Source organism: Rhea pennata, chromosome 1 (genome assembly GCF_028389875.1).
Source record: "Rhea pennata isolate bPtePen1 chromosome 1, bPtePen1.pri, whole genome shotgun sequence".
Classification (NCBI taxonomy): Eukaryota; Metazoa; Chordata; class Aves; order Rheiformes; family Rheidae; genus Rhea; species Rhea pennata.
This window is the reverse complement of record NC_084663.1, coordinates 124,987,737-125,013,148: the sequence shown is the minus strand read 5'-3', so window position 1 is coordinate 125,013,148 and position 25,412 is coordinate 124,987,737. Positions and strand designations below refer to the sequence as shown.

The following is a 25,412-nucleotide window of genomic DNA, read 5'->3' as shown; positions in this document are numbered from 1 at the left end:
AGCCATCTAAATAAGCCGCCTGATTTTCAGGGCTATGGATTTTTGTTTCTAACTTTACACAAAGCTCAGCTAACACTGTGTAGGCAGGTCTGAGCTGCCAAGTGCTCAGGTTTGGACTCAGTCCAGAACAGACACTAAGCTGAGAAATAGCGAGTGCCTTTTGCTCCTAGGCCTCCTCTGTGGCTCTTTCTCCTCCACCAGACCCTGCGGCTTCTGTAGATAACTTCTGTTTGCCTCTTGTTCCCCTGAAGTCTCCTGTGGTCCTTCCCACATCCTGCATTGTTCAGAGCCACCCTCTGCTCCCGACAGCCTTGCTCCTGCTCCCAACATGCTTCTGCAGCCAGCAGGGATTCAGCACCATTGCTCCCTGTCCATCTCCCGTAGGCGCAACAGAGGCAGCAAGGGTGCTGGCATATTTGTCCCTCCCCACCTCCAGAAGGGACACCCAGGGCCCTCTGTCACCACCCCTCTGATGCCCTTGCTCGAGGGAAAGACCAACAGAAAAGATTGCTGTTAGATGAGAAATACCTGAAGTACTGCGCAGCATTAACTGGTCATGCCTTCAGTTCGATTTCGTTCGCCAAGACTGCTGTAGTCCTTCTTTTTAGGGAAAGCTCCTGTGATAGTGATCTGAGTCACTCTGCCCTGTGATGGGATCTCACGTAGGTCCGGTAAATGTAGGAAATGCAATTGGAAACCCAGTCCACTCTTTCTCCAGAGGCTGGAATGAATGTGAAATGGTATATGCATACCCATTTAGATTAAGATATTACAAGCCTTTAAGGACCACTGTTGAACGTGTACAAGGCAAAAACATCTGGCTCAAATAATTGACTGCTTCAAATAATGTACAGTTTGTGTTCTCAGATTAAATGCTGACATATAGTCTGTTGCTACTCAAAGTTGCAAACTAGCCAGTTTGGACTTTGTAACGTCTTCATGGTAGCCTAATACAATTCTGCCTAGCTTATCAAAAACTAAACTAGTATTTGATGCAACAATAATATTTATCTATCACATGCAGCATTGTGAAATGTATCGGTCAAGGAGAGTTCCCACAGAACAGCTCAGCACTTAGCTTTGTGCAAAAGCTGCAGGAGGGTATGAATTATCACGAGTATTTTTAATCAAGTAACAGATACAGTTGGTGCAGTCAGGGTTTTCAGAGCAGCTCAAGCTCTTGATAAATATGTCACAATCTATGATAACTTTGCCAAGTCCTTTAACATCCTACAGTTCCAGTCGCTGCTGTCTGACTCTTGCAAAATGTGGGAAGGAAGAGCAAATGTCAGTAAAATCACTTTTGTCTGGTGCAAACTGGTACATAATCTGCCTCAAGGGTAAATATATTCAGTCTCATTACCCTCTGGTGGATGCAGAAAGGGTTCTTTGTGTACCTTGTTCTTATCTGAAGGTTTTACCCAAGTAAAAGGACTCTCCTATCTGATTTTTTAAAATGATTTAGAGCCCACCCACCCAGGGTTACAAGGCTCCAGTATCCATCGATGATAAAGCTTTCAGATTCTCAGCTTCATTGGCATAACCTTTTGCCACTTTACTAGGTCTGCATAACATCTCAAACACTTAGCTTCAAGAACAATGGTATATCATTTCATTTCTTTGAATTTAACTGACAAGGACAAAGAAAAGCACATAAAAGATCGTTGAGCTTCACAGCACTGAGAGGTGACCACCCCCTGCCAGAAAAACAAAGAGGGCAGATTGCTTAAAGGAACCAACAGGACCCATTGCAGAAGAAGTTTGGGGGAAACAAGCCTGCTGGTCGGCACGACTGTAATTGCGCTTGAGGACCTTTCAGTGAAATACAGGTGAGTGATTTGTGGCTGCCTCCTCACTGCGTGGTCACCTCTCTGTGGTGTTTGGCAGGCGCCATCCAAACAGCCACGTCCAGAAGTGCCCCAGAGGCACAGGGGCTGCTGCACACAGCAGGGCCTGGCTGAGCTTTCTTGAGCCAATTATCATGGTGCTGCTGCTGTGGGTCCTGGCCAGTCCCTGGTGGCAATTGTTAGATTTGCTCTAGGCTATCAAACAGCAAAGGCTAAATCGCTGATCTGAATCTGAACCTCCTTGGACACGCAAGTATTCAGAAATGGTTTTTGTTGAAAGCTATGATTTGAGCCCTTCTCTTTAATGCAAGGTCTGAAATTGTTGAGCGAGAGGTTCTTAACAACTCTTAGCTCAGAGTAGTTTCCCAAACTGTTATTACAGGAGCCACTGGGAAGTATTGCAACACATAATCCTGGGAGTGTTTATCTGGCAAATGACCGCTGCTTGATCTCTGAATGCATATGAAAGTGATCAGTTTTTGTTTTTAGTTTCTTATTTTGCCCCTCTGCTTCCAGATATCTGCTATCATATTACAGATGAGCAGCAATCTGTGTGGCTTACAGTAATACATGACTTGAGGAAGGGGAATAAGGCATTACAAGTCATGGGATCAGTCTGAGAGAGCAACTGGGGAATGCAAAAAAAAAAAATCTTAGTTTTGCCTAATATTACGCTTAAAGGACATGGAAGAGAGGGTAGCTGAGGAAATCTCCTCCAAAGGGTGAAGACTCTGGGCTGTTAAATGGAGTGCATCATAAACACAAAATGCAGATTCTAAAACACAACATAAAACTCAGTCCAACCTCAAGACTGAGAAAGGTTGGCATTTCAGGAACAGAAAAATCTCCAACGTATTTCAAGAAACATAAGCCCTCAGTCTGTGGGTAACTATTTACTCCGTTCCCTGTGACAACCATGGTGGTATGGAAACCCCAAGAGACTTCTAGGAAGACAGACTGGGACTAGGGGGGAAATTGCATGGTAAATATTAAACTAAACACATGATAATGGGACCAGAATCAACAAAGAAACTGCCCACAACTTTTGCAAATAAAAGGCCCAGTCTTTATATAATCTGATGAACCACAGTCTCACTGTCATCACTTCTTTTCCTTCACCATGTGTCCTGAAGCCACCTAGTGCCACCTGAGCATTCCCCAAACACAGGTGGTGAAATGGCTTTACCTTGAGCTGCACCACAAGGCAAGGGGCAGTGCAGGGAGCACAGAGTCCCATGATGCCCACCCAAGTGGTGCGCTGTGGCCCAGCGAGACATGCCCAAGTAGTGAGGTGCTTGCCCAGACCCAGCCCAAGACCCATCTTGCCCATAGCTTGCACCGCAACCCTGTCAGCCCACGCTAACGGGCCCCGTTCATTAATGCAGTCTGGCCAGAAAGGGGCCAGGTGGGGACTGTATACAATCCAGCCCACCCACATTCTTCTTTCCTAAAGTCTGACCTTCTTTCAAACTAATCTTTCAAGTCTCTCTTTACTCCTTTTATCTGCAGTCCCCCAAACAACTGAGTTTTCCGTTCACCATCCATCTGTTTAGTGCGCTGACCTAATCCTCTCTCTGGGACTCCTGAGGCATCATGGTCTGGGCTGCTTGTGCACCACGGGAGCTCCCACACTGCCGTCCCCAGGAGCCTCCACTGCCCTGAGCCTCAGGATTAGTGCTGCAGCGTGAGACCCACCGAAGCCCTCCACTTGGCACACTCCCGGCTCATTTTCCACACTGGCAATGCATTCAAGGAGAATTTCCTTTGACGCTTCCACCGGGGAAGAAAGCGCTGTCAAAAGGGCTTTAAGTGCAAAACTGCTGCTGACGGCTTCACTTGAAGTAATCCAAGCCAGCGAAGGGGCTCGCAGCCGCCGGAGGAAATAGGCTGTTACATCGGGGATGCTTTCACAGCACCGGCTGCAAGCACGGGAGAAGCATTTGTGACGAGGGCTTCACAGCTCGACAGCACAGGGCTGAGGGCAGGAAATAAGACTCCGGCAAGGGAAGATGGTGAGTGGGAACTGACCTGAAGTCTCCTACATGTTACCTAATAGACATGCTGGGAGGGACACTCAAGAGATGACATTCGGGGTGACGGCGTGAGGGAAGGTGCCTCGCACCCTAGGCTTGAAGGCAGGCCCTTTTGTGGGAATTAAGCTGTGCTAAGGATGGGGTCAGAGCCCCTTGGCTGCGCATGGCTGGGAGGAGAAAAGTTGCTGGGAAGAAGCAGGGACAAAGTTTGCACACACGGTTTTTGTGTGCAAAACAGAAGCTCAAAGTACAAAAGTAAGACAAGGAAATAATTTTGTATTTTTTATTAGGCCACCTGAAACAGCAGGACAGGGAACATTATTGAGAAATAGTTGCACTGGGAAAATTTGCAGACCTTTCCTCCTGGCACAACTCCACCAATGACAGTCATACAAATGAATTAATGGCTTTGGTATCTAACCCCGGCCGTTGCTGTAGTGACCTGGAAAACAAAACTCCAGGTGTCCTGGCTGCCACACAGTGGTGTAGTGACCTCCAGCATCCCAGACCCAATGTGCACATCTCTGACTTGCTCTTACTTTAAAGGAAAAGTGTCAGTGTCCGGGCCAGAGCAGCTCTTTCCTCACTGTTCCTCTGGTCGAAGTGGCTGTCCGAAGAGGTTGCCGGTGACAGAAACACCAATGGTCAGTTTAGAAACAGAGCCCAGACGGTTCTGTGCCCAGTTTCTCCCTTGTCTGCATATTCCCAACAAGGGCACTGCAGCTGAGTGGGAAGCAGAGTACAGAAAGTGTCTCATGGTATAAAGGGCAGCTTTTTAGAGAAAAAAAGTCTTTCAGATGAATAGATATCAGAAGAAATAGGTGAGCCCACCTTTTAGCAAATGGATGCAGTGTATGTCTCTGAGGTCACTCCTACACTTGTTATAGACGGACTCGTTGCAGTGACCATTCCCCTCAGTGGTGGCCAACATCACTCTCGAGTCACGAGGCACCTATAACTCATGGAAATAAAACACCTCCAAGACCCCTCCGAGACATGTGTTCTATATGAAAATTTGGTTTATTACTGTCAGATCCACAAATCTGGATCTGCTGTATAATTCTACCAGCGTCCATCAGTCAGACAGACACATTTAATGAGAATGAGGATTTATACCTCTACTTCCAATATCGGCTACTGCTGAAGTGCAATTGACAGTCAAGATCATCTATTGCTAAGAAAATTGTCCCTGAAAGAGTGCCCACATTGTAATATTTTGGGAGAGCAGACCCACGGATGTGGGTTTGCTTCTCTGGTGGATGCAATTCTCTTGTGCTGAAGATAGAGAAATAGTATTTGTTCTGAGTAGGCAGGTGGGAGATATGCAGGCAGTCAGCAGAATAGATAGAAATGTATAATGGATGATCTTGCTCAGTGCTTGGGAATGTATATCCCCCGGTCTTCTCAGGAAGCAACATGTTTGATTTCCTCCAGCTATTTTTTTAATGTGCTGTGTTGTGAATATTGACACGTTTAGGTGCATTTGCATCAGCTGTAGCGGTGGGGGCAGGGCGACTTCTGAAAATGCACGTGGGAAGCCAAGTGCCAGGCTCTCACACAGTAACACTGTTGAAAATCCTCTTTTTTCCCCTCATCCTTCCTGTACTTTTTTCAAAAATCTTTACCACTGAGTATCTGAGTATAACAGATATGCAACACTACTTCAACACTTGAGAAGATCTCTTATTTGTCAGAGAGAGAGACATATCCCAAGTCTCTCCTGCCCAGAGTGCCCATGTTGTACTTTACATTAGGTTTGTCCCTCTGGGATTGTCCCACCACGAAGCTAAAGCCTTCAGCTCCACATGACTGTGTATTCAACTGTATGGCTTTTAGCTATGACCAGGATAACCACCTTCCTGCTTTGGGTACGTGATATACATCAGTAGCAGTGTGCGATTTCCCTGAGCAAGGAGGGAATTTGTGTTTCAGGAGAGTAAGCTTTTCTGGATGATTACCCTTCTGCATTAAATGCTTCCTCTCTTCTTACGTAAAACCAGCCATCTTGTACTTTGAACCCTCCAGGAATCAAAAACAGAAAAGAGGGAAAAAGTCATCCTTTGGAAATTACCCTAACTGCACATGTTGCTCAGTGACTGAATTTAGTAGCAATTTCTCTGGAGGAAATAACTTTTTAGCTGTTTGGATTTTGAGTGAGACAAGAAACTGAGAAAGCAACCTTTCCATCCAAAGTCAGTTTGGACCAAGATCATTTTCTTTCTGCTGCTAGAGTGGTTTTCTGGCTTAGGACCAGGTACTTCACATGCTCACTTCCTGCTTTACCAAGGAGCAGAGGTCATGGGGAACCAAAAGACCAAAACCGCGTTGGATAAGACTTGTCCAAGTCTACAGTTTAATCTGATCCTGAGCCACTACCCTGCCTGCACTGTTACTAGGAAAGCCCAAACATTTATGGCATCTGGAAAGACATGGAAGTTGCAATCTTTGCAACTTTGCAGCTCATGAAGTATGCCTTGTGGGGAGTACTGATCCTGAACCATCTTTTGCATAGGACCAGGTCCTGGCAGAGGTACAGGACCACAGCCAGCTGTCCCTGACAGCTCTGTGTTGGTGGTTCTCAGACAGCCTCACAGGTAAAATGTTAAAATGGAAGGAGCCCGGTCTTGAAAGTGCTGAGCATCCTCATTTCCCTTTGATTTAAATGGGAGTTGAAGACACACAGTGCTGTGCTGAATTTGGCCCTGTGTCAGTAGATATTGACTGATCTTCTCTGACTTGCTGTCAGGGCTGTCTTTTTTTCCATTTCTTTTCAATGCAGAAATTTGTCTATGACTTCACTTCGCAAAGGCAAACTAAGGCAAAGGCTATCCTTCTGGAGCCTTCCCTCTAAGCTCGTACTATGAATAGCTTTAAAGTTTAGCACGGTGATCCTGGATGGGTTTTGCCTGTTGACAAAATAGATCAGACGTGTGCAAATCAGATGTGGGCACAAGACTGGTGATGCTAAAACGTTTCTGAATCATTAAAGAACCGAGCTCCAAACTAGGAAGCTGCCGGGCAATGCCATCGTTTTCAAACCTGTGAGTGGCTCTAATCGGACGATAGAGCCTAGTTGCTTTCCACTGAGAAATTCCCTGAGGCAGGGAGGCAGTTGAACTAGCCTGGTTATAACTTTCATATCTGAATGAATATCTGCTAGCCTCAGGCAACTGGGCTTCTGTTAATTTTGACCAGGGAGCATGATACACTGTGGCAAGCCATGTCACTTAGGATTGTGTCTGCTTAGACATGATGCCTCTGAGTAATGTAATTTATATTTCATGCACAATTGAAGCAGCTAATGGTATAATTCTCCAAGGGGGAAACAAGTTGTTACAGCATTAATTACATTGCAGTTGCCATTTTTTTCCTACCCTGCGCCGAGTGCTTTCGAGTCATCAGCTCAGCAATAACATATCTGGAATTATGCAAAAAGGCTTCTGCCGGTGCAGTGAAAGGGTAGGCTCAGGTTCCCGCTTTTTGCTCGTGGCAGCCTGATCTTCGCTACGGAGAGCTGCTTGAACTGTTTGCTCTCTGGCCCCTACCTCCCAGCCAGCTCCTGGCTTGCGAGGGCAGGGTGCCCCTTGCGTGAGCAGCCAGAAACTGCAGCTTGACAGCGAGACACGGGATTTGGATAAGCAGCCAAACGGGCAGAAATAGCATCAGAGAAGTCAAGAGAGGATGCTGATCCTAGGTATCCCAGGAGGTGGTGAATGCTTAAATACCTTGGGATTTGACAGAGGACTAACAATATGCGTACTTATCCGTGTCCTCTGTGGCTCTCTGCAGTGACTGCAAGGGCTAGGGACGAAGGATTATTCAAGAAGTGTGGGAAGAGCAGATAGGAGAGACAAAAAAAACCTCTGATGTCTCTGCTAATGTGGCGCTCCCTTCGGTGCCACAGCCCCAGAGAGGGTGCCCGGCCCTCTGTCCCTCTGCTTTTACCACAAGGACAGCAACTACAGCGAGAGGACATCTGCAGAGGAGACGAGCACCAACCTGCCAAAGAAAAGTAGCCCCCAGGCAGTTACACGGAGGGAGACTCGTTGCTGGGGAAGAGCAAGGGGCAGTTTGGCAGGAGGGAGCCCCTGTGTCTCCGTGCCAGGGTGCAGGAGCAGAGCTGGGGGAGACAGCGACGAAATCGTCGACCCGACCGGAGGACGACGGGGCTGCGTGCAGAGGGAAAAGCCCTCGGTGGCGAGACCCGAGCCTCCACGGCAGGACCCGAGCTTCCATGGCAGCGCCACGTGGGCAGAGCAGGCAAGGCAGCCCCAGGCAGCGGTTTGGGAACTGTGCGCTGCGTGTGTGACTCTGGGCTGCAAGGGGTGCTTCTTCTCCAGTTTGCCTACAACATGGAAAACCACAGAGTGAGCAACCGAGCAAAGAAGAGGTGTAAAAATAGAGTAGAAGCTACATGCTGAGATATGCCCAGAGTGGATGTAACCTGAGAGCACATTGCTGTCAAAAAAAGGAGGAGGGAGGGGGAAACGAAGGAGCAGGAATTACAAAATTTAGGCTGCTATGAAAAGACCTGGATTAAAAATAAAATTGTATGTGTTTTGGCCCAGCGGCTCGTCTGGGATGGAGCATAATACGCTGCGCTGCCAAGTACGAGGCTTGGATCAAGAGGAACATCTGTATTCCAGTTTCCCACACTGTCAGGAGACTGGCACTGTTGCACAGATGACATCTCTAATCAGGAGGCGGAGGGGAGTGTGACGGGGCGGACGAGGGAGGTGGCCTTTGCCTGCGCTGAGAGAGCACTGTCTGTAGCAGCAAGCATCGTACGCGCTGACAGCCAGTGACTGTTCCCATGGCTAGAAGCTGGTGGCCCAGATCAGAGCAGTGCAGAGTCTCAGGAAGGATGCTATGGGACGTTTGTGTCCCCTGTGCTCGGGCACTGGATTTGTGCAACTGCTTATTACAAACTAAAAAGAAAATGAGTGCAGAACTATATGGAAAATAGTGCTGTGCACCTATGCAGAGATATTCCAAGCATACCACAGGACATGAGATCTGAAGGAGGCAGAACTGGAAAATTATTTATTCACAGAGAAATGCGGTTTCTAGGAAGCCAACACTATTCAGTGCAGTTGAGATTTAAACTGGAAAACAGTTTTGGCAGGAAATAATACGGAGAAATTGTTTCGAAATACTCATTAATATCTAACTTTCATATGTGACTTCCAAAAAGAAGTATTATATGAGCAAGAGGAATTCAAACACCATTCACTAGGGTACTCAAAGACCGTTCTCCAAGCAAGAAGGAGCACACATGCACATATATAATGTGCCCTCCAAATGGTTAAATATAAATCAATGGTTAGCTAATACTAGTACATTAACAAATCATGGATAGGAGGACTCCACCTTCCCAAGCAGATGTTCTCCCCCCAGACTATGGCATCCCTCATGTTTTCCCTCAGCTCTGTGAGGACATCATTATTTCTAAAGGAGCAGGGGAGGATGACGACCCCCATCCCTCCAGGATGCCCTGCTGGCTAATAGCTAGACAGTGTCCTGCAAGATGAAATAACGCGTTTTAGTCCCTTTCCACAGCAAACAAACAAATGAACCCCTGCTCCTCTAATGTTTTAGCTGTGTGCCTTAACGCACTGTTTTTACTTCCTGAAGTATTTGGGGGGTCTTTACATCTTTCTGGTGGAAGCAGTAGAGACGTACGTGTTGTTCCTTTTCGAATCTAGCGCTGTTTCTGGATTTAAGGAACACAACTTTTTTCTCTTGATCTCCAAATACACCTGAAAAACACAGTGATCTAGGGGGAGACCTGACAAAGATGCATCCTTGGGGGGTAAACCGTATTGGTTAATGGCAGCCTTGAAGGTCACAGCCATGAGGGTGGGTGCAGACAGACCCCCATCTTCTCCAGCCACTCTCTAGGCTGGCTAGACGCAAGCCACGTCCAGTCTGGAGCCAGGTAGCCCCACATCAGCCAGGGCCCACCTCCACATGCGTGGAGGATCCGGTACCTGCGTTGGCCTCTGAGCTGGCTCAGACCAATGCCCGGTGAGCCTGGTCTGTCTGCAGTCCCTCACAGCTCCAGCTCCGACCCAAAATGCTGCTCATCTGCACGGATCTGCTGGATAGGTTGCTAAGAAAAAGCTGCAACAGAAGCCAAGGGTCCAGAGTCTGTTCTGGCTCTTTTTTACTATTTATTTATTCTGATACAGGGAATTTCTGCCAGGGTTAGGGGACCCGCTGCAGCTCATCACCTCTGAAAATCAGGCTAGCGACATGGGAACCTCCACGCGGTCTGAAGTTGCTGACTCCACGCATCGGGGGCCAAGGGGGGAGGTTGTTGTTTGTTTAAAATCAAAGCTGGAAGCTACGCCATTTAGAGTTGGAGCTGAATTTCTGCTTAATCTCTGCTTGCAAGAAAAGCGTGTCAGGTTTTCTTTTCCTTAAGCAGTGAGGTAATTAAAGGAAGAGCAAGGCAGATTTGCCGCTCTGGGAGCTGTTGCTGTGTATCTGGGCTTCCACAGAGAAAGCAGAGTCTTGCTATGAAGCTGTTCCGGAATGAATGTTTGGGCAATGTCAGAAAATACGCTTTTACTGGTGGACAGGCAGAAGCTACACTTTCAGGTAGGAATATTCACCTGCGCTGACACGTACCAGGAGGGTTCCAGCTGCTGCTACGTCCGCTATATAGTAGCACAATCTGTTTCCAAACCGTCCTGCTCTGCAATAGCCAGGAGTCTCTCTCTACTTGGAAGAAAGGGGCCACGTTAACATTTAGGCTGTGACCAACACATCCTAAGCACGTGTATTCCTCCCTCCATAGCTGTGGACTTGGATCAGGGCGAGACTTCACATTCCCACCAGCTCCCCCCAAATCCAGAGGCTTTCGCTTCCAGGATTTTCCAGGGCTTCGTTTTTCAAATCTCACGTGGGAGCTTTGTCATTCCTAATAATTTCAGAGGAGCCTGTGGGGGCTGTTGCAGTGCATAAGGATGTAGTGACCTGTCTCTGCCCTTCGCTGTCCTCCCTCAAGTGAGGTCTGTGTGAGCAACCGTCTTTCCCTGCTGAAGCTGCAAGCCCAGCCCCAGATAAAGACACTCCAGGCATTTAAATCCAGCCGCCTCCAGCAAATCCAGTCCCTTTCCTGCCCCTGCTCTGCTTCCTCCCGCCTGTTTTGCCTCGTACGGAGGCGGCTCGGCGCTCCCGGCTTCCAGCTGGAGCCGTGCCAGACGTGCGCGAGGAGCTCGGCTCACAGCTGGGAAGGCTGGAAAGAACAGCAAGAAATAGCCAGCGTTTCATAAGAAGCCTCGCAAGAGCTGGCTGCGCAGCCCTGCTCTGCAAACCAATGGAGTTCAGGTAAGCTTTGACTAAACATCCAAATTCTCTTTTAATTTCAGCCTTTTCTTGCTTTTGGCTTTGCATCAGCTTGGCAAGAGACCCAGCAGAGGGAATGGAAAAGAAGGCCTCAGTGCGCCTGGCTAAGAGAAACCTTACACTTTTACACATGCTGAAGTGATTTTTGCCCTGGTTTTAGGCTCTGTCCACATCTGTAAAATCTCCCTTGAAAGCAAATGGTGACAGATTTGTGTTTAACCAGCAAAAATTTCCACCCAGGCTTTCTCTCAAAGTTAAACAGGTTTTGTTGTGTTTGCAAGTGCCAGCCCGCAGGAATGGGGGTTTGATCCTCTCAGTCTGTGTCAAGGCAGGTCCTGTCTCAGAAGTCCGGCTGACTTGGCCAGAGACCTGATCCTAGGATCCGATGTATAGCTGGCTTACAAATGAAAACTATCCATGAAGAAGCAGCCTGAAACCATACAGTCATTTCATAAGAGACACCACAAAGCTTTCGGAGGGTCATTTTTGATCTCTTCCAATCCTTGCTAGGAAAATGAGCACTCTTTCTTGTGGCTAAAATAAAAATTAGGCTTTGGTTTGGTTACCACTGACACACGATTTGCCATTGTGGCAAGGAGCACTGCAGAGAAAGAAAAGCAGGACTTCAGCAAAGGATTTTTCTACAGCTCTGGCCAGGCATCCATCAGTGTCAAGCTGTGCGAACGCTTTTATATGTCAGTAGAGCACTTGCCAATTCAGTAACAAAACCCATAAACTACATACCCACCATGCCCCATAACCCTGAAGTGCGGGGTGGAGTGGGCACGCTGCAAGCTCAGAAACACTTCTGCAGGGCTCACTGGTGTTCCTGGAAAAGAGCAGGGCTGGAGCTAACAGGGATCGGAGCAGTCCGGATCACCCATGTATAGGACTCTTCAGAAAGGAAAACGCACGAGCGCCAAAAAAGCCATCCTGTGTACCAAAACACATCCCAGATGAGCCTGCTTTATACCATAAGCACCTTGTACTGTATAACAATAGAGGAGAGCCTTGTTTCTGCACAAACAGAAGGCGATCCGTCTGGATTTAATGCAACAGCCGTCTCTAACGACGCACACAGTTCATCACAGACACAGGTAGCAGGGCACTCGGTGCTCATTCATATGAATGCAATGCCCATAGCAACAAAACACGCCAACATTTTAGAGAAAACACTAGCAGCGTGGGGAGCACTGGACAGCTACATTCCCAGCAAAGGCGCTTCAGCCAAGCACGCAGAGCCACAGGGGCTGAACCCCAGGGGCTGTGCCGCCGTGCCGCTGCCCACCTGGCGCCACATCCTGGGGCAGAGGCACGCGGTCCCGAGCGGCTCCCGACTGAGACCCAGGGCTTGCCAGTGGGGTGCTGCGGACCCTAATGTGGCCATGCTGATCGCTGCCTAGTTGCCCGTGTCCCCTGGTGCCTCAGCAGGGCTCCTTCCCTCCAGCGCAGCGTGCCATCCCCCAGAAACGCACTGCTGCTTTATATCCCGTGAGTCTGTAAACCTTGTCGGGGAAAGCCTTTACACTGTAGATTTAAGACAATGTAGGGACTATAAATATTGTGCTTTGAATAAGAGAGTTGTGAATACTAAATGAATCCATTCATTGTTAAATGTCATATTTAAATGTTTTAACACTCAGTGTCCCAGGTGCTGCAAGAGCAGGTGAGAGCATAGACCCCCCACGGCAAAAAGCACATGTTCTTGTGCCTGGCCCAGCGATGCACCTCCTTTTCTGCTTGGCTTTTTGTCATCTCAAGTCTGCACCTCTGCAACTGCTCTCCCCAGGCCCAACACGGAAAAGTTAGTTGAGCTCACTCTTTGAGGAGCGAGGCCAAACGTAGCTCCCAGTAACTCCCAGCTCTGGCCCGCCGCGGCGTGGGGGACCTGCTGTAAGGCCTGCGCTGTGCTGAAAAGTTTTGTCAGCAATCATGTCATATAGGAACGTAAAGGAAACGCCTCCCGCGAGCCACGTCCCGTGCCAGCCCAGTCGCTCGCGCGGGTCCCGCAGCCGCTCTGAGGAACCAGCGCTCTCGCTGGGGCGGCTTCGTGCAGGGGGGGAGGCCTCCCGCACCCTCCTTTTGCATTAGTACCTTGTTATCACAACGGCAGCGCTTTATAGGTAAACAAGGTGCACGAAGATTAGTGTGCCTTTTATTTCTTCCACCGTTATTTTTCATTTTGAAGGCTGGCATTTATTTGTGCTCTGTTTTTATGACTCCTGCTCTTTTCTTCCCTGACTGGTTTAAGTGTGTGTAAAGTGAGATTTTACGCACCCGAAACATTACAATTAGCCCCATAATGCTGATAACATAAAGGAAACAGATAAATATCAGGAGCTGTGGTGCTTTGGAGATTCCCTTGTGCTGTGGGAAGCAGGCCTGCTGGTCAGGGCACATCATTGATTTTTTTTCTGAATCCATCCACGCAGGATTCAAGGACAGGACGAAACACTATTAAGTCAGCAAGCTGAATGCAGTAAATAATGAAAGAGTTGGAGCGGTCTGAGGCTGCGTTCTCGTTGATTCCATATATAAATTTTGTTGAGCTATGCGTCTCGGCATCGTGTTGACACTGTCTCTGGAACAGAAGGGAAGCCCAGATGGGTAACGGCAGTCGAAAAAGGCATTCGGGTCCCAAGAAGTTTTGCACATTATTTTCATTCGAGAGGCAAAAATAAACTCCCTTTCCCCCTGCGTGAGGAGCACGGCTGCTCTGGCAGCCGAGCAGCTAAATACCTCCACTACCCGTGGGGGGCACGATGCCACGTCGCTCGCTGCCGTCAGATGCAAAGCTGAGCGAAAAGCCTACGTACAGCAACGGCGCTGTCGGCACGCTGACGCCCGCCCCGCCGCGTCCTTGCTCCTCCGGCGTGCCGAGCCCCACGTGGGGAAGGGCGAGAGAGAGAAGCGCTCCCCGTCGGTGCCGAGCGAAGGCCCTGATGTGGGTGAAGTCACGCGAGGAAAGCTGTGCTTCTCCGGATAGGGTTTACTGGTACAAGCTGTGTCAAAGCACTCTGCTGTCACAGGACTGCTGATACAGCCACGCTGGCAAAGCGCTCCTCATTGTGCAGAGATGCTCTCTGGTCTAAGGCTTGTTTGTGAAGGCAGGCGAGGGGAGAGTCCGACAGACAAAAGCTTTCCACGGAGCAGCAGGAGGCAAAGGCAGCCCATTAGCTTCTCCGCTCTTTTGTTTGCCTTTGCAGTCTCCAGCCCTCCACGTACTTCGGCGTGCAAGCTCCCCCCGGAGCTCAGGGGAACTAATCAAGTACCTAAGACGCCTCGTGCGATCAAGTCTTTGCAGGGCCGGGGTCCCAGTTAAGCGATGCAGAGGAACTGGAGAAAAGAGGAGGCCCCCGCTTCAAAATTCACCCCTCGGCCGATGGTTTTGCTGCTCCTTGTATTTTGGCCCACGCACAGCTGAAACGCTGGCATCCCTTCAGGAGGTCGCTGCCCAGAGTCCCTGCAGAGCACCGAGCACCGCTTGCAACTCCGCGTTGCCAATTTTTGTGACTTAATCATCAGCCTTATGCTTTATGGTGTTTTTCTTCAAAAAAAAAAAAAAAAAAAAGGCGCATGTGAGGTAGGAATCTCAGCTTTCCTTTTCTGGAAAAGAAATCTTGCTTGCCTTTGCTGTTACAAAGAAAATCCTGGAACCATTGAATTCCAATAGGCCAGAAACCAAAGGGTACTAAAAAACTGAAAGTCACAGAATGTACCTTTCTGAAAAAGCCTCGTGATTTGTAAACTGATTTGGTGATTTAGGACACTGATATACGCTTGAGCTCTGGGACAAAGTGGTGACGTTACAAGAATATACTGTCTAATGCATTGAAATAAAGCCGTGTTTATTCATGCTAAAAATATAAAAGAGGGAGACTCTGGAAGTAAATTAGAAAAATGTGATCTCAACTTATGTCAGCTCTGGGAAACAACGACAGTTATTGGCTTGTAGATAGGAAAAAGGCTCTTTAAGAGATTACATAGACGCTGGTGTTACAAGGCATCTCGAGACGAGCCTTACGCTTGTTTTCCCTCGGAGCTAGTGCTATAGCAATTGGTCTCCGCATCCAGCTCTGCCTGGAATTTATCTTTGTTCCCTTCTTGGTCTTTCCTCCTTTTTTTTCCCACCCTTATCCTCTTCAGTATCCCTAGCAACAAGCTGAGCTCCCCCACGCACACACACTTATTGTCAGGCCAATACATGGCTGGGGAGGGGAAGTTTGATTCAATGCAACCTCCGAAGGAAACCCGCGGCACCTCTGACAGCTATTCACTCGCCTTCTCTTTAACCCTCCTCGCCCCTGCCCTCTCCAGCCTTTCTGCTGACAATTGGGCATTCAGAGAGGGCGGCTGGTCTTTTGGCCAAGTCACCAGCGGGGCAGGCTTCTTCCTCCCTCGCCGTGGGGCATCACTGAGACTCTGACCCCACCGGTGCCTCTCCCCGGGCAGACTAAGCCCCTCTTCGGTGGAAACAAAGAAAGGTGTCAACAGGGACTGGCAGATGCCATTTGGTTTTGGCCTGCCTCTGGTAGGGAGCAATAAGCTATGCTCTCCAGTGACGGTGTCCTCGGTCAGTCCTAGAGTGTCGCGGAGCAGTAGTTTCATTTCCTTTGCCCAGTAGTTTCATTTCCTTTTTTCGGCCTGGGGAATTCTCTGCTCACCTTTCTACTTCATGCATGGTATTTTTGAAAATTGGCCAGTGTCTTTGTGTCTGGGGTGAAGTTCAGTGTATAAGTCCCACATGTCCTATACTTCAAGAATTAAGTTGTGGAGGTCAGATCCCAACTCGTCCAGTGTACTGGATAAAAGAGATTGCAGCCAAGTATATTTTTTCAAGCTTCTTCTTTAAGGCATTAAGAGTTAAAAAAAGAAAGAAAGGAAGTTGCAGCATATAAAAATAGAGTCCCAAAAAAAATATGATGTAGGATAATATGCTTCATAAAGTGGCCATGATAAGCCTTGATATGGCAACTTCAGATGTGTTAAAATGAAGCTGTAGCACTTCTAACCCCAATCTCCTCTCTCGTGCTCATCTTACACTCAACTGCCAAGAAGGAGCTCTTTACAAGACACTACTACGACTTTCCCCCTACAATGCCAGTGGCAGCAAGCCCTTATTTCCCCAGGTAAAACTGGTCAAGGAGCAGGCAGCACATTTTGTTGGCTTCCAGCTCACCCGGGGAAGGGCATGGAGCCATCATAGAAAAAGAAGGGCCAATCTTGGACTTCAGAGTGGCAAATACTCCTGTTTTACAGCAAGCTGTTGAAGCAGCCTCTCTTATATCAGCCCTACTTTTACTGTGTCCGGATGCTACTGCTTGACACTTCTGCGTATCGGTATTTCTATCTGCAAGGATCCCAGCCAGGCTTCACTCTCTGGCTAGCCTCTAAGCCTTGTTTCTCAAGCATTTCTGAGCAGAAAAGGTCACTTTCTATTTTGTGGATTACAGTGGTCTAAAGGCCAACATTTGGGCTCAGAGGAAGTTATTTATCGGACCATTCAAATACCACGCCCGAGCTGCAGCTGGGCTCTCTTGATAATAACCAGGAGTAATACTGATGGAAAGCACTTGCATTTGCAAAAGCGATTCTGCCACGCAAAGAGAAGTGCAACAACCTACATCTCCCTGGGAGAGCGTAAGCTAATCCATATGGTTTGGACCAGGGGATTTTGCCACCGGAACTCCAGACTGTGTTTCCAGGGATCTATTGAAGTGTTGTTGCTCTCTTGTGCACATTGAACAGGAGTTCAATCATTTCTGCTTACATCAAACCAGGAAGGCTACACTTTTCCTGGTGCTGTTTTGAGACAACCTTGCCTTTATCTGTTTAGATCTCAGAAATGCAAATGACTGCCTTTCTGAACTGAACTCCTTCAGCAAACCGATTTTCAGTGGGAAAAACTACAGTGACAGTTCTTAGGACCTGGTGATTCTACTCTAGTGAAAGCAGCATGTTGTGGAGTTATCATAAACACAGGAATAGGATTAAGGAATTCTTCATTTATCTGCTTAGGAAATGCCTCTGCAAAACAGAGCAGGTAGGAAGGCAGACAGAATCTCCAGCAGCCTTCAGTAGGAGTGGGGAGGGCATGAAACAGCAAACTATTTTTAGATGGAGATGAGCCATATCTAAATGGTTTATATGTTGGGCAACAAGAAGACATAGCGGCCCTTGAGCCCAGAAGGAGAAGCACTTCTTCCCTACATAGGCATCCTTTGTCAGAAAATGTTAGTTGCTCAAATCTGAAAATCCACGGGGGATTTACCAGCTCGGCTTTTTCTCTGGAAAAGCTTCCTGGGTTTAGGACAAACCTGAGGATCCTGCCTCAAAGCGAGATAGGCAGGGCTGTCCTCTTTGCCTTTGAGCCTCTGGCCTCAACTGGGAAAAGAGACGTGAAACTGTTTTCTCGATCCCAGCTGAGTCTCTGTAACCCCGCTCAGGACCTTCTTCCTCCTTTCTTGCCGCGAGAGAGACTAGGAAAGTTTTGAGATGTCAATGTTCTTCAGGCCCAGAATAATCCCATCCTGTTTCAGGTTCGACCCTAGGCCTAGCTCCCACAGTCGCTTCTGCCCGTGAGACGAATAGCACCATGCCTTCAGAACGGCTGCGTGGGATGCATGTGCGAGAGATGCCAAGGAAGGCTAGTGTGGTGATTGACAGGTAAAGGCCGTGCATCTCCTGTCGCATGCCGCGTTTCCTGGCAATTTCTATATATCCCCCCATCAGCACCTCCCCTGCTGTTCAGTTAGCCTTTGCCTGGAGCGAGCCGGAGCTGAGCTCTGCACAGAAAACCCTTTACCAATGCTCTGCAGAGCCTCATCTGAGCCGACTGGCCCTAGCACGAGCACGAGCTGCTGCTGGTGGCGGCTCGAGGACGCAGCCCTGCACCAGCAGCTGACCTGGCCCGATGCAGTCACATGAGCACAGTCTCCCTTGCTGCAAGGCGCATTTTGAAGATGAATACGGTGCTGTGTTAGCGGTGCGTGCTTTGCTTTTGCGTTCATATGCAAGTGCTCTGCAAGGCTGTAAAACACCTCCTTCCCCCGGTTGCCTCAGTGCGGGCAGCAAAACTCTTCTGCAAAGGGAGAAAGCAACGTGTGCAGCATGCCGTGGATATATTTACCCCCTCATCATGTTACAGGAGCTCCCTCAAAACCAAGCTGGATGGAGCATCAGCCTGTTACTGCTGACCGAGGAGCTGGGGTTCCTTAGCACGCTCAGCACCTCCTGGCCTCCAGCCTGTGCCCTCCCAGGTCCCCCTGCCCCATCAGCCCTCAGCATCCCTTTGGGGACACCCGAGCCAGCGAAGACAGCCTCTGTGGAGGCAGTGGAAATGGGGGAGGAAACTGGGTTCAACACAAACCTCTGTGCAGGAAGCAGAGGGATCAGAGGGGGTTCTGGAGCCCCCACTGGTATGAGAAGGGATGTGGCAGGCATAGGAGATCACTCTGAAACTCTGAAACCCAGCAGGTCCACAGCCGCTGGGACCGGGAGTTCTGCTGCAGGATGTGGAGCCGAGCCTTGGCTCTTTCTAGAGGCTGGGCTGGTGGGGAAACCCTTTGCCTGGCTGCGAACACCATCGCGTCTGCATTTTTATTTTTTAAGCTGTTGCTCACAAACAAAAGTGTTCGGATGAAAAATAAACCTCTTAAAAATCCCAGCCTATTCACTCCTGGCAGTCTGGTATTCCTTCAAACTGTCAGACTTAGCAGATTGTTTACTGGAAATGGTTCAATTGGCAGGACCTTCTGCTGTGCAGATGAAATTTTAAAATCCCGTTTCTTGTTGCACTCAAAGTCTCTCTTTCCACTACATGGCTTCACAGAATTATTATTCACTTGTTTCCCATTGAATCAGAAAATACCCTCTCTCTTTCATTTCTATGATAAAAATGTGCAAGGGATATTAACCCACATGCTTCAGGACACAAGCCAGCAGCTAAGTGCTTGGGCTTGAGAGAAAACTTTTCCCTTTAGGCAATGGTAATGTATAATGGTCAATTATCCCCAAAGCATCCTACCCAGCCAGGATGGGGAGTTGCACTGCTCAGCGAGAGGGACAAGTGGTGCAAGCAGTATGACACTCTCTGCGGCGCACATGAGGGTCTGCTCATCTGGGGAGCCATCACCATAATCTTGCCACTCCTGGCCTCACAAATTTTTGGCATTTAGCTTCCTGTGTGCAAGCACAGCATGAGAAAGAGCCATAACCTGCTTTTTAAGGTTCCCATGGCCTCCTGGGCAGCATGTCCTGTTAGTAGCTAGCTTGTGGGGCTGAGGCTTCCCTCTTTCAATCAAATCAAATGCCCTGCTCCCTTTTTAGTTGGTTAGATGAATGCTTGGAAGTAGACATGACAAAAGGCTACTTCAGTTAACTTCGGAAAGTTTGTTGGGGCTTAAGGCAGGAGAATCTGCTGTGGATTTGGGAGATCTTTTCTGTCTCATCTAACCATAGCTGGTGCTGGAGCTACATTTCAAATCCTACCCCGTTGTCCTCTTCATCTTTGGCTTCTTTGTCCAGTCCTAGGAAAATGCTGAAATGAACTGCATGTCATTCTGCTCTGGCATCTTTGCTGGTTGTCCCTGAGACTGCTCAAAGCTGTCTTCTGGCAAGGATATCTTTCTCCTGGGCCTCGCATCTTGTACTGCTTCCTGCAGATAATGCCTGTGCCCAGCAAGGCCAATGCTGTAAATCATGGGGGATTTGCATGGTAGGGTGGGCAAGTCCAACCCAGAAGATATTTTCTGGTCTCTCTGACTTGATGCACTTCTCTTAAGGATGCTGAGATTTTTTTTTGCTTTCCAGGAAGGTGTCAAAGCTGTCTGCTCCTCTGCCACAGTTTCTTCCAGTCATCTCTTGTTCTCAGCCTGTTGCTAACAACTTCCTTCATCATGACACTGAACTTTAAATAAGCTAGTTTACAAACAGGATTGCCTCTGAGGCAGTCCCCAAGGAGCCATACCTGCACGCAGCTCTGCCTTGCCAAATTTAGGAAGATAGTGTAGGATTTCCATTAACACCTGCTGGTCACATCTCACTAACCCAAAAGTTGGCTTCTCCCATGCTGGTGTCAAAACAAGTTTCTCCGAAAAACAGCTGCTCATAGGGTCAATAAAACGGTTTCCAAAGACCAGCCTGATGTGCCATTCCCAGTTAACCGGGGCAGATATTATGATGGCCCATAATTACTCTGTCAGCAGACAAAGCAGCTTTCTTTATCCTTGGACAGACTCATTATCATTATCGCCACCGGAGATCCTGTTCCCCTCGCATTCTGGCTGCATTTTGTAGCTGAAGGGATTGCAGTCCGCAGCCATACCCTCACTGTGGTGGTCCGTCATGAGCACCAACAGCTTCTGTGCCCTGTATAGTTCATACCCTCCCGCCCAAAATGCGCACACGCTGCTGTTGTCCTAGCACAGTGGAAAGGCTGTCCCTACGCCATGCTCTAGATTTAGTGAGCATGTTAATAAAACAAAAGAGCAGCAGTGCAAACACGGAGAATTAACAGGGCAGAAATGCATGACAGGCAATTGGTATACACAGCCTTGAGTCTCTCTCTTTACTTTTGCCCCTCTCCCCGTGTCACTCCTCAGGGAGAGAATCGCCTTAGCACATCTATCATTAGCTGGCACGGTACACAGGGTGAGGTTCACTGAGCAAACATTTGGGATGCTTAGAAAAGTCCCACGTCTCCCCAGTAGCAGCATGGAGTGCATAAAACAAAGATAGGGCCTGAGAAGCACAGAGTCCCGTGACTTGGAGCTGCTGCGCGCTGATGGGACAAAGTCAGAGATCTCGAGTACATCTGAAATGACGGCTTGTGGAACAGAGCTGCAGTGGTTTGCTGTGGTCTGTTCCTCGCTCTGCGGAGCAGAAAGTGTCCCTCTCCTCAGTTGAAAGCTGGCTGATCCACTGCAGGGGACAGGCAAAAAGGGTTAGGGGAGCGTCACTGGGAAAACTGTCTGCTGCTAGGAAGAGACAAGGGGGCAGAAAGAAGGGCCTGGGGAGCCACCTGCTCGGCGCTCAATCTGAGTGTGGCTGGGGTTGCTCCTAGGCACGTGCCACCGGAGCAGTGCAGGCATGCCTCTTCTTCTTGCTAAAGTAGCGTAGATGGGTTTTTTTAAGCCGTGCTTTGGGGTGGAAATGCTCTGTTAACCAGCAATTTGTATTTCCTCTTGGATACAGGCTGTTCTTATTTTAGCTCCAGCACAAAGAGCTCCCCACTGATTTGAGCATCATTCCCCTCCTCCTTTCAGTCTTCCTCAGAATGCTTTTATGGCAGAAAATCAGCTGTGCCACTGGTTACTTACCCCAGCTCTTTTAGGATTTGTCCAGGAAGGACACAGAAAGCCTGGACCACAACTTTGGGCTATGCTTGAAATGAGTTTAGGGTACGTCTCTCAGAAAATCGAGTTGTTTGGTAACTGCATTCCCGAATCATTACAACGCTGACGTCACGAGCTGGTAGACGTACCTGTGTCCTGAAGTCACTAACACAGGTTTCTTCTTCAGCGCTGTAGGTGGTCCTGTCCCCCTTCGCCTCTCCCTACCAGTGGGGTTAGCCTGCGCCGGGTGTCAGGCATGATCTACATCCCCACTGCTGGTAGCCTAACTGTCTTGCTCTGAAACGGCAGCTGATTCCAGGCTAATAGATGCAGTAATGCGACACCCCGGCTGTAATAATTGTATCTGGAGAAGGCAGGCCCCCGTCGCTGCCAGCCTTGTTAGGGTGAGTGATTGTTTCCATCACGGACGTAGCTCTGGCGCATTCACCTTTCCCGGGCTCCGAAATACAAATCGAGCTGCTGACCTTGGCGGATGCGGCAGCTGACCTGTTTCCTCCTCCTTAAATAAAGAGAAAACAGACTTTGGAGGGGAAGTGCCTGCTTTCTGCAGGCCTCCTCCTGCCTAGCTCCCTACTATCGTAAGATCTTAGTTAAATATTTAGCCTGCCATCATTAGCCCGGATGAGAGCCTGCCTAAACTGCCATGCTCCCTGGGTGAGGCTAAATTCTAGGGCCCCACTGGGTTTGGGTTTATTCCTAATTTCTCTGCTCCCTGGTGCAGCACGACTCGCTAAGGCAGCCCCTTTCCGCTGCGGCTGCACAGACAACTGGTCCCACCAGCTGTGTCCTGCAGACATTTGTATTACAATAGTGCCTCCAGCTCTGGCTGGGATCAGGGCCCCACCGTGCACGAGGATCGCTAAAAACACGTAGTGACAGCCAGGCTACACCCCAGAGGCTTTCTCAGTAGCTGACACAGTCGAAGGGACAGACAGAAAATAGAGGTAGCACTTGTCCCTCCAAGCCTCCTCTTCGGCCCGTCTTGGCCAGCGGCTGCAGAGTACAGAGTAGAGGTGCTCCTTCCAAATTTCCCCGTTCTTGTCCCCGTCCTCTGGACAAGGCATGTCAGTCCCCACAACAGCAAGGGAAAGCTGAAAGCTGCACAGCAGGTAGGAAATGCCCCCGCACCGGCGGCGGGAGCAGCTCTCCTGGGACATGGGGTCCCTGAGGCTGGCTCTGCCCCAAGAAAGAAAAGCTACGGCAGCGCCGGCAGGAGGGACGCGCTCTCGGAAAACTGCTGACCGATGAGATGCCACGGGGAAAATTTCCTCCGGGAACCACCGGGCCATCCGCTGCCATAAAGCTGCTTCCTGCCCTAAGTCACAACTCCCCCCCCCCCCCACCGTCGCTTCCTTCGGTGAACGAGCCAACAGGCCTCCGCCGCTAATCCAAAATTTCCTTTGTAATGTGCCACACGGGGCGGCTTCTCTGCTACGCTACAAGCTCCATCCGGAGACTTAACTGTAAATATAGCTTGGAGAGAGATTTAGCCACGGTCGTCCTCCCCTTCCCCTCGGCATATTGCCTTCCCCGAGGTTAAACGTCAACCATCGCTTAAATGCCGCCCGGGTCTACGACCCAGGCACGCTTCAGTGGGTGGTCAGCCCGGCTCCCCTCGTGAGCCCCGTCCCTGATTTACGGCCGGGCGCAGCACAGCACCGTAAACCGGCGCATATATCAGATAACGTAATGGGAGGGCAACGTGCGTGTTGTCGGCGCCGGGGCGCCAGCGCGGGAAAGGAAGGGACACGGACGTCTTTTGGGCGCACAGTCGGCTTTTGTTTCTCCCTCCAAGGCAATAAAAAAGGTGTCTTGTCCTGACGGCTGCGCAGAACACTGTGTCTGAGCTCAATAACCAGGATACTTTCAAAGTTGTTTGGAATTCCTAATACTTTGCTTTGCTACTCCTTTTTCAGTGAAGAAGAGAGGTGGCCTGTGGACCACGGAAAATCGTATAAGGCTGGTGATTTGACCCCAAAAGAAAGGAGCCAGGCAGGGCGTAAGAGCAGTGGGAAAGAGATTTATGCCTTTTACTGTCCATCTGCAAAGCAAAACAAAAATAGCTGAAACACCGGTTTTCTGCTTTATCGGCTCTGTGAATAAGCATATAAATTTCTATGACATTTCTGGAGGCTTGCTGAAGGGGAAAAAAATTCATCCCTTAGGACCTGGCCAGCAGCAGTGGCAGCATATGGTCTGCTGAAATCAGTGGCTGAGTGCGTTTTGTGTGTGTTAGCATTAAAAAGGTGACTTTGTGAGTAATTTCAGAAGCGGGGAAGGTTTTTCTCTTTTTCTTATTTCTCTCTCTTTTTTCTTTTCTTTTTTTTAATCCTGCCTAAGCTGATGCAGCTGTCATAGCCAATAACTCCTGAGGAAGGGAGTTGTGTTGCATTTCCTTGATGGGGAAGTGTGAAGGGTGCAGACTTCGTGGCTGGCTTTCGGCTCCCTCGCGGTAGTGTGTTTGGCCTCTGGAGAGCAGAGGTCTCCTGGCTAACGAGCTCTTCCTGGGAGACGGCGAGGAGACACACGAGCTCCGTGGAGCAGGCAGAGAGGAATTGGGGGTGTTTTATTTTTCCCAGCAGCTGCAGCTCGCTCAGAGAAGGCGCCAGGGCCCTGCAAGTTCGTGGGAAAGCGGCTTCGGTCTCCAGGCTGCACGAAGACGGCAGGCGAATGCGGTTTCAGAAATGGGACTCACTAGGGGAAAAATAAATACAAAGAGGCAACTGTTTATGGTAGATAAAGTGTGGATTTTTCTCTTTCATCCTTGACTAAAGCCTCATGTTCTTTCCGGCGCGGGAGGCGTGAGATGTAAGGTGCCGTCAGAAAGACGCCTTTCAGCGAGCAGCACCTCTGGATGTTTATCTATCTCTGCCGTCGTGCTTCCACCCCTTGAAATGTAAGGGGGAGACACTGCTGATCACGTTGCTGCCGAAAGCTCAACAGCGACGTGAAATGCACTTTGTCATGTTTTCTTTTCGGTCTCCCTCTTCCTGTAATGAAATTGGTGACACTCATTCAGGACCGCGCGCGAGAACGTGGTGGTGTTTCTTTATATGAACCGCTCCTGCCCTCTCCCTGGGCTCCGGCTCGCGGGCGAACCCCGAGCCGTCTCCGTCTCCGGAGCGCGCTGGCTGCAGCCGTGGCCCTGCCGCTAGCGCCTGGCAAAGCGCACCCCATCATCCCATCTATTTTCCTCCCTTTCAGGGCTGGATCTGTCCTGCATTATGTTTGAGTCCCGTCGTGAGATGCAACAGAGGGCTGAAAGGCAAAAGTCACAGATAGGATTTTGTATAGAGTGGGGGAACAGAGAAGTTTAGGGGTACAAAGAAAAGGCGAGGAATGCGGTATAAAGGGAAAAAAATGCTTACCCGTGCAAGGAAATGAACCTCGAAGTAAATAAGATGCCTCTTCCTCCCACACTAATCTAGGTCAGTAAGCTACAGAGCTGAAAGAAGGAAACAGGCATAGAAAGCTGGAGCAGTAGTGCATTGAAATGGTGTGGCTGAAGGGAGAGGGATATTTTCCTTTCAAGAGTGAAATCTCGAGCACCAGTCTTCTAAACTGTGAGATTAGCGCAGAGCTCTTCACCTGCACCTGCCACATTATCCTGCACGCAGGGCAACCCATCTCGTGAAAGTGCCAAGAGGAACGGGGGACAGGGGACCATGGGAAGGAGAAAGAGAGAAACTAAGCTCTTCTCTTAGCACAGATTAAGTAGAGCAAAGAAGAGAGCAGAAATACGCGAACCACCAATTCTTCCCCAGCAAAGGCTTTGCTGAATCCTACTACAGGGATATATCGAAAGCAATAAGGTAGTTTTCATT

At 49.2% G+C, this 25,412-nt stretch overlaps 1 long non-coding RNA gene across 2 annotated transcripts; it reads left to right on the top strand.

The window, feature by feature from the left end:
• The first annotated feature begins 10,759 nt into the window (after positions 1–10,759).
• Positions 10,760–24,361, top strand: LOC134139512 (uncharacterized). Of its 2 annotated transcripts, none has more exons than XR_009958187.1 (3): positions 10,760–11,215; positions 17,773–17,899; positions 24,168–24,361. It is a non-coding gene; the product is annotated as an uncharacterized LOC134139512 (long non-coding RNA). The 2 variants fall into 2 exon arrangements; XR_009958188.1 differs by having other exon boundaries at positions 23,929–24,361.
• The last annotated feature ends 1,051 nt before the right edge of the window (positions 24,362–25,412 follow it).